The sequence below is a fragment of the Nomascus leucogenys genome, chromosome 4 (assembly GCF_006542625.1).
Source record: "Nomascus leucogenys isolate Asia chromosome 4, Asia_NLE_v1, whole genome shotgun sequence".
NCBI classification, from domain to species: domain Eukaryota; kingdom Metazoa; phylum Chordata; class Mammalia; order Primates; family Hylobatidae; genus Nomascus; species Nomascus leucogenys.
The window spans coordinates 75,694,763-75,701,640 of NC_044384.1; the positions used below are offsets into that span (position 1 = coordinate 75,694,763).

Consider the following 6,878-nt stretch of genomic DNA (forward strand, 5'->3'; position numbering starts at 1 on the left):
TCAAAGAGCATTTTTTACATCTTTGTTCCTCAGACTCTAGATGAGTGGATTCAGCATGGGAATGACAGTCATGTAGAATACAAATGCCAACTGTGCGTGGATCAGGGATGATGCTTTATCCGGTTGCAAATAGATGAAAATCAGGGACCCATAGAAGATAGTTAAACTGTGAAGTGGGATGCGCAGGTGGAGAAGGCCTTCTGCCTTCCTACTGCCGACTGGTTCTTCAGGATGGCTGAGATGATGGCGATATAAGTGACTGTGATAATGAGAGAGCTAAGAAGAGTGAATCCAGCTAAGACAAAGCTCACCATGTCTGTGCTGTATGCATCTACACAGGACAGTGCTAAAAGAGCTGTGGTGTCACAGAAAAAAATGACTGATGCTGGAATCACAGAACGCCAAACCACTTATCACACAGACAGATATCAGAGAATTTGTGAAACCTATCGCATATGGCATTACGCCCAGCCAGTTGCACACTTTCTAAGACATGACTACTGAATAAGGGATTCCAGTTTGCTACATAGCGATCATAGGCCATTGATCCCAGAAGAAAACACTCACTACACACCACTCCAATAAGAAAGTACATTTGAACAAAGCAGCCAACAAAGGAGATGGATCTCTGATTGGATTGGAAATTCACCAATGCCTTAGGTGTTACAGTAGAGGAGTAAAATATGTCAATGAATGCTAAATTGCTCAGGAAAAGGCACATAGGAGTATGAAGCTGAGAATCCATTCTGATTAACATGATCAGTCCCAGGTTTCCCAAAACAGTGAATAGATAAATGAAGAGAAACATCAAGAAAAGACTGACTTGTAATTCAGGGTGATTTGCAAATCCAGAGAGGATGAAGACAGTCACCTCAGTGAAATTGTTGTCAGCCGTTTATATCAACTCAGGCCTTTGACTTACCTGCTGAATAACAACAAGGAAAGTTAGAGAAGGATTCAAATCTAAAGGCCCTATAATCAAATTTGACTCAGACTCCAACAGTGAAAGAGTTACAAATGGAAAGTAAAATTTAGGATTTCAAATTAGTTAGGGATTTATGCATAATTTTTATTTTTTACAAACTGACAGACATTAATTAAAAAAAGTTCACAGTTTTTTGGACTAAAAAACATGTGTCTGGAAGGATGTCTAGGAGGAAAGATTCCTCCTGAGATGTACCATTCTCTCCTCCAGTCTATCATTGGGTCTTGCAATTTAATGAAAATAATTGTATCTAATGAATATTCCAATTTATCTGATGAAATTAATTTTATCTAATGAATACAGTAATTTATCTAATGAAATTAATTTTGTCTAACAAATATAGCAATTTATCTAATGAAGTTAATTGGCAATTTATCTAATGAAATTAATTGTATGATACTCAGCAATTTAGCTAATGAAATTAATTATATGATACTCTTAGAAAAAATATAAAACCCATTTAGAAAAGGAAGTTCTACAATTTGTGAACTTAATAATTCCTTGGTGTTGCAGTCTTATTTTCTTAACATCTAACAACTACTTCACAGGATTATTTTAGGAGCTTAATAAAATCTTAGATGGACATAGCTAATATTTCCTTGGACTCTATAAAGCTTTTTAGATTTTGTTAAGAAAAAAATAGAAAAGAGAAAACTAGACGCATCCTGCTCACTTGACATATTAATGCTAAAACTTCTTATACTTTTTTCTCCTATCATATATTCTTTCTCTCTTTGGGTGAGGTGAGACCAAATGTCTTGCTCATCATGAAAGGCATTTTTCTTAAAGCCTGTTAGAAGACGCAGACATTAAAAAATAAAAAGTTTCTCGATGTGAGAAACATGCAAATAATACTCACAGGCAGGCAGACATGCAAATTTTAGGGAAAAAAAGGTAATAAAATTAGATATGCCTGGGATTCAATCACCCAAATGAAACATCTTTTTTTCAGCTATCTTCCATTTATTTTCAGGTTTGTCATATTTGCCTCATCTATAATTCTGAATCCCATGAATTGTCAACATAATGACTTGGATCTGTTGTTGTTGTCATTGTAGTTATTTAGCATAGAGCTCTATTTCCTATATAATGGACCCTAAATATTATGGTGTTGATGAAAAAATACTGGTGGTTTTGATGATAATACTGGGTATTATATATATTATCTTCCATTGATAGGATAGAAATAAGAGCCAAATTAACTTGTTAACTTGTTTTTGTGTGCATTTTTGAGAATTGAAAATTTATATTTTTTGCTCAAGTCTAGATTCTTATTTAGAATTAGTTTTGATCTTAGCGTATTTCTAAAGCAATCCCATGACAAAAGATTTTCTTCTGAAATCTCGTACGTTAAGCAGTATTCTTATACCTGCAACTCTTCCTCAAACACTTAAACTCACCTAATAAAGAGGTTAGACAATTATCATCTTTAATCTCTTGAGATTCCTATCTTAATTGTACTCTAGGGTCTCTTCTTAATTTGTCTGGGGTATATCTCCAATAGAAGTGTTTGGAAATGTATAATCTTTATTTTTTTGTATTCAGTTAAATAACAGCAGATATTATTTAAAAATTCAATTGATGTAGCTTTAAAAATCATGTTATTTACATGTTATTGGTAGATGTATACATGAAACATTTATGAAACATTAAATCATTATGAAAATAAAGGTGACATATGATGTTAGGGTCTCTCAGATAACCACCATTTCCCAGATAACCCTCTTATGAAACAGAAGTAAGCTTTCCTACTCATTGACTTAATACTGTTAATATGTGTTGAAATTACATTACCATCCATGTCAACAATCATAGATGTGTTTACTTTTAACTCAGGCAGTTATTTTTAATTGTGCTTAATGGTATATACATAATATCATTGGCTGATAATAAGTATGCCATCTAAGAAAATGAACAAGAAACCTACAGTACAAATCAAACTCATGCTTTCCATTTAATGATCAATTTATGAGTAAATACAATATTTCTCAAAATTGTATTCACATTATTATCATTTATTTTTGTTTGTTTGTTTCAGAGTAGCTTCCTAGCCTACGCTACTATACAGATTCTGGTTTATTAGGTTTGGTATTGACCCATAAAATTAAATTTTTTTAAATGCCCCACATTACATGGCTTATACTTTGGCAAATACTATCTTGGAAGGATCTCTCAGACTTGTCTAATTAGATTATTTTCCGCTGTGATCATTACATTCTTCTTATTTCTTGTTTTTAAAGGGGGGCTTATTTTTAATTGACAAGTAATAACTGTTTATATTTATGGAGTACATAGTAATTTTCCAAAACATAATGTGTAGTGATGAGGTCATACATATCTATCATCTCAAACATTCATCATTTCTTTGTGTTGGGAATGTTCAATATCCTCCATCTAGCTGTTTGAACCTACATAATATGATATTGTTAACTGTAGTCATTGTACAGTAGTACGGAACAGTAGAACACATTCCTCTTCTCAAGCTGTAATTTTGCATCCTTTAACAAATCTCTTCTTACTGTTACATAATGAAACAAGACAGATATTTTCATGGGGAAAAGAAAAATAATACATTTTTCCTAGCAACAGAAACCATCTCTAATGTTACCTGTCACATTAGAGGTTTTAAAAAAGCAATAAAATCTATTATAGATGTGCCATATCACTCACTGATAATATTATCAGATATTAGGACAAAATAAATGGTATATTCTTTCTCACAAAAAGTCCCCCAATTTTGTGATTTTACTTTCTGTTGTTTCAGTTACCCTTGGTCAATGAGTCTAAAAATATTCAATAGAAAATTCCAGAAATAGACAAATTAGAGGTTTTTAAATTGTGCATTTCTGAGTATTGTTAAAATGGTTCCATTTTATTAGTGGTTATTGTTAATCTTTTACTGTGTCTAATTTACAAATTAGTCTTTATCACAAGTATGTATGTATAGAAAAAAAGTATATATCAAGTTAGGTAGTATCTGAAATTTCAGGTATCCATTGGGGTTGTAGATTCTTTGAGGATAAAGAGAGACTACAGTAATTTTTCCCCCACTAAGTGTGCAATTTGATAAAATAATACTTTAAAAGAATTGGGCTGTTCACCTTCAATCTCAACTTTTCATCTACTTTTACTTATTTGTTCAACACAAATTGATTAAACAGCTATTAGATGGCAGGCACTATGCTTTTTGTAGGACTACAACTATGAAAATGATATTATTTCTCCTTTCACACTACCTAGAGTTAATTGTCTCAAGATTCAAATTTGTCTCAGCTATTTAATATTCTGATATTTGGTGAACTAATATGTGTAGTGGTCACAAATGCACAATTGCTATAGGGGCTATTGTTGACCATGTTACAGGACAAATAGACATTTAATAGCTACTTGATTAACTGAATTTGCAACTTCCTACACATCTATTTTGATTTCTGTCAATCAACTCTTTTTAACTTTTCATTAACTATTCTAGCTTTACTAATGTTAACTTAATCATAGGGTGAACATTAATACTTAAGAAGTGTATAGTGATAAAATAATAGTAGTTAAACTACAGACTTACTAAATTTCACCAAGTTTTCCACTGAAGTCCTATTTTCTCTTCCAGGATCCAATCCAGGATGCCATGCTGTGGTTAGTGTCATGTCTCCTTAGTCTATTGGAGTCTGTTCCTGTTCTATATTTTTTCTTTTCTTTCATGACTGTGATACTTTTTTAGTACCTGTCATACATTTTATAGGCTATCCTTCAATTAAACTTTGCCTGCTGTTTTCTACTGATTAAATTGAGGTTTTTCATGATTGGGAATAGTTCCAGAGAGGCAATCTGTATACCATTTTCCATTTTATCACAGGGTATATGTGTTGATAGGTGATATTATTAGTGATATTAAACTTGATCACTTAAAGTAGTGTGTGCTGGACTTTTTTACTGTAGAAGTATAATTCTTTCTTTGTATTTACTAAATATTTATCGGGGGAAAGCTAATTTAGACTATGTAAATATTCCATGACTACTTTTTACCATTCATCAATGTGTGTTGCTTGTAGCAATTATTACTGCGTAATTTTGGTAGAAATTTACTATTTCTCTTACTCTTTCTATATACTGGAATTATTCTGTAAGGAAGAGTTGTTATTTCTTCCCTATATGTTTATTTATTCAGTCTTCTATTTAAATCAATATACACTCATAATTATTTTACTCTTTGTGTTATTATCTCATACTGACATCATTTATTCTGTTGCTCAAATCGTTCTAGCTTTGCTAATAGAATCACCATCAAATTGGCTCCTGGGCCCTTTGCTCTTTGGACATTTCCCTGTCTTTTAAAATTCTTTTTGTCATTGTTTTCTTTTCACTCCTTACACTCTAGCAGCACAAAGTGTTCCAAGTCACCTTGTATTTTCCTGGATTCAGCTCTAAAATTAACCATTCTCCAAGGATTCTTGCTTTTCTGAGATTACGGCATTTAGAAAACAGGATCTGAACAATATAATATTATTATTATATGTGTACTTATATTTTCCCTTTAATAAGGATTCACACATTTTGAATATTTTCACATTCTCAACATTTTGCAATTATAACTTTTCAAATAAAGACTTTATGCTATAGTAAAAAATGTTTATATTTGTAAGCCATAATTCTGAATTTGTGTCTAGAAACATCATATACTTACTTTGTGAACATGTGAAAGTTTCTTAAGCTCTCATATCGTTAGTGTCCATGTTTGCAAAGTGACAATACTATACCTGCCTCATGTGTCTGTGAATATTCAATTAAATATTATATATGAAACATTTAGACTGATATTGAGGATATGATATGTATCATACATATCTATCCTACATTGGTAATACAAGTGATTTTATAATAATCTATCATGTTTATACATCCCCATTTATTAAACTATTTTCTCTACTGTTGGGTATCTCCATTAATCATAGTTTTAACATGTTTTTTGTTTTTTGAGATGGAGTCTTGCTCTGTCGCCCAGACTGGAGTACAGTGGCGCAGTCTCGGCTCACTGCAGCCTCTGCCTCCCAGGTTCCAGCGATTCTCCTGCCTCAGCCTCCTGGGTAGCTGGGATTACAGCATCAGCCACCATGACCGGCTAATTTTTGTATTCTTAGTAAAGACGGGGTTTCACCATGTTGGCCAGGCTGCTCTCGCACTCCTGACCTCAGGTGGTCCGCCTGCCTCGGCCTCCCAAAGTGCTGGGATTATAGGCATGAGCCACCGCATCTGGTCTTTAACATGTTTTTTAATGCAAAATATGCGTGGATTTACTTTCTTCAACTAAAGAACTAGAAGTACTATTGTGGCACTAAAACTATGACTTTTCATGACACACTACTGTGAGGCATTTTAGAGTGGTTGGACAAATGTTTATTTCTGTGAACATAGTCCCCGACCATCAGTTTCATAGCTTTGTCTACAGTTACTATTTATATCATTATCAAGCTCCACATTTAATGGAAATTGATAAATCAAAGATTATTTAATTAGATATTTTTATTTACTATTTATATCATAATCTCTTTGTTATTGAAAGCCTTATTTAAAAAGTGTAGCTTTTTTATAACTGTAATATAGTTTGAAAAATATCTAATTTATTATTTTTTTATCTATTTACTTTTCAATATCAAATATGCAAATGTGTGATAGGTAAAAAAAACTCTATGAAATAATTAACTTCCCAATTCGTTAAACTAATAAAAATTGAGCACTTATTATGTGACAGTCACTGTCCTAGTAACCTTGGGAGCATGGTTAAATAATATACAGTCATTTCCTTACAGAAACAAACAGATCAAAAGAGGGGTTGAAAGTGAAAACAAAAAATTGCAATTCATTTTTACAATGCAATGTGTAAGGATAGAAGAATGGA

The 6,878-nt window shown here is 32.3% G+C and overlaps 1 pseudogene; it reads right to left on the reverse strand.

Annotated features, from left to right (window-relative positions):
- On the reverse strand, positions 1-895 carry LOC100602677 (annotated as a pseudogene).
- Between the last annotated feature and the right edge of the window lie 5,983 nt (positions 896-6,878).